This window comes from Zingiber officinale, chromosome 9A, assembly GCF_018446385.1.
Source record: "Zingiber officinale cultivar Zhangliang chromosome 9A, Zo_v1.1, whole genome shotgun sequence".
Taxonomy (NCBI): Eukaryota; Viridiplantae; Streptophyta; class Magnoliopsida; order Zingiberales; family Zingiberaceae; genus Zingiber; species Zingiber officinale.
The window spans coordinates 130661093-130664170 of record NC_056002.1 but is presented as its reverse complement, the minus strand read 5'-3'; positions in this window follow the sequence as shown (position 1 = coordinate 130664170).

Here is a 3078-nt window from a genome sequence, read left to right as displayed (position 1 = left end):
GCTCGGCCCTTTGCTTGCCGGGCCTCTTCTTTGCTCAACTGCACGCCTGTCCGGCCGTAGCTCGCTTAGCCTCTACGTACGTTCGGTCGCACTCCTGTCCGACCACAACCCACTAGACCTCTTCTTCACTCGGCTGCATGCCCGTTCGAACTAAACTTGCTCGATCAGTTCGTTCGGCAGCTTGCTCAGTTTGCTCGGCCTCTCGTTCGTTTGCTCGCTCGGCCGCTCGGTCACTTAGTCTGCGACTCGCCCGTCCGGCCGTTCACTCTCTCAGCCTCATCACTCACCCGATCAGTTACTTGCCCAGCCACTCTCTCAGTCTACTCGGCTGCTCACTCGCTCGCCCAGCTGGTCACTCGTCTACGTTCAGCACTTAGCAGAAACCAGCCCCTGCTGCCAGTGGTCAATCTCGAAGATAAGTTGAATTTAATTTGGTGTATTTAAATTCAGCTAATTCCCAAAATCTCCGGCAACTAATTATTTTATCCAACAATCTTGAAATATATTCGGTTCTGTTGAGATAGCCACAGAACAAAGTGTTGAGGTGCAACAAACTCAACACATGAAGACCAGCTACGCCCCAATTAGAGTTACATCAATCAATCATGAGGAAAAACCAGAGAAGTTTAGTGGACTAAACTTCAAGAGGTGGCAGTAGAAGATGTTATTCTATTTAACCACGCTCAGTCTGGCTCGATTCTTGACCGAGGACCCTCCCAAACGTGCTGAGGATGCTGATGAGCATACCATCAGTGTAGTGAAGGCATGGACTCATTCTGAGTTTCTTTGCCGAAACTACATCCTCAAATGCCTTGCCGACTCACTGTACGTTGTGTATATCATAAAGAGAATGACTAAGGAGATGTGGAAGTCCTTGGACAAGAAGTACAACTCTGAGGATACAGGGGCCAAGAAGTTCATCGTGGGCCGATTCCTGGACTACAAGATGGTTGACTCCAAGGCGGTGGTCAGCCAAGTCCAAGAGCTTTAGATGACCTTGCACAAGATCCACTTAGAAGGGATGGTTTTGAGTGAAACCTTCCAAGTGACTGCTATCATTGAGAAGTTGCCCTCCTGGTTGGATGTAAAATACCGAAAAATGGCGAATAATGATAAGGGAATTTTCCAGAATTTTAGAAATTTTTCTAGAATTTTTCGGAGACTGTATGGACGAGTTTACGGGGATAAAAACGGGATCTGGGAAAGCCTATTTAGGCAACCCCATTTAAACGAGGAAAAGTTTCATTTTTCCTTTTTCTTTTATTTTCTTTTTCTTTAAATTTTCTTATCCTTTCCCCGTGCCCTCACCCGAGCCTCGCCGCGCCCTCTTCTTTTTTTTTCCCTCGCCGACTCATTTGCCCTAACTGTTGCCGCTCGCGGCGATTTCTCCAACCCGACAAATACAAGTCTTTCCCTGCACCGATTCCTCTGCCCTAGCCTCTTCATCGCTGCACACCGCCACCTTCTACTTGAGACAAGTTGCAGGGACGACATGAGGCCGAGAGCCGGCCACCAAGTCCGGCACCAGTCGCCGATGATCCATTTCTCCTTTCTCCCGCGTCGCCTCTTTCCCGATCACAGTGGAGACCACCCAATGCTGATGTCCATGCCCTAACTTCGATTTGTCAAATGTCGCATACTTGATTCTCCGGTCATTGACACCTTGTTGCAGCTTTCTCTTGTGTCCAGCCATCGTGACCAGGTGCGAGCCCTAGTTTTAGTTCATTGCGACATCTTTCTTCTTGATTGGATTTCACCGTGGATATGAGGGGTCTCTATTTGATCCCTCCAACCGATCTCTATTTAGTTGGGGGTTTCATTATTGATCTTTTTCTTGTTTAGGGATTGCGATGCAGTAACCAGGTCGAGCTTTGGCTCCACGAATCAGTTGTGGTTGATGAGGTATACATGTTATAGTTCAGTTTAAGCTTGATTCCATATTAGGGTGCTGAATTGGGTTTAATGTTTGGATGTGGTTATGATGATTGTTGTGTAGGGCATTTGAATTGGAAATAAACAACTCTATCTTGTTCCGACCACAATCCTTGGCAGCGAACATATTTTCAGTGGTGAATCAACATGAGAGCATATGAGATTTGGGTGAGTTATGATGGATTCATGTTTAACCTAACCTAATGTGATTATGGAATGCTTAATCTATTGTAGTTGTGATGGTTTATGGATTAAGTTTAGTAAATTCTTATTGAGATGAATTAACTACAGTTGATTCATTTTGGATTAGATTTAATCCTTGGATTATTAGAGATGATCATATTGCTAATCGTAAGTTGATCAACGAAAGAGAATGATTGTGTAGATTGAGGATTATTGGAGTTATTGAAAAATGTTGGATATGATTGGATAATTGATTAAGGGGATTAATATAAGTTAATCATTAATTAGGATTAATTAATGATGGATCGATTAGAGTTTTCCCTAATTAAATTGGGGAGTTTATCTGGCTATTTGTTATCTATATAATTAGCCAAATATATTGTGTGATCACAGGACTTTGACACGAGACGAGCATCTCGACGTCGGATTTGGACTGGATTGGACCTTCCTAATGGAGGCAGGTACCTCTTGACTTATCTTTTATGATATTGTCAATTTGATATGCATAGTATTTTATAGCTACAAGCAATGATCATTTTGCCTTTGGTATGTCACGGTTTGATACCCAAAGCATGTTCTATTTTGTCGCTTGTTATGTATCCATGTTTATACCTCGTGATTATTGTCATGTGTACCTTAGTTCCTAGAGTAAGTGGCATATCATGCTTTACTGAGTTTAGGACTAGATTCTGGGTTTTTATTATCTGACATGTGTACCTATATTTTTATATCATATCTGATCTGTGTACCTAGACTCTTTTGCTTTGATCCATGTATATTGTTGGTATATATTTTATGGAGGTGGATATGTTCAGGACCTAGGGTTTTTGATTCCTTATCTGACCTGTGTACCTAAACCATTGATTAGGTCAATTTATTCTAGGGTACACATTTTATATATGTGGATTGGTACAGGATATTGTCATGCACCATTCGCATGATTGCATGCTGTGTGATTTTCGG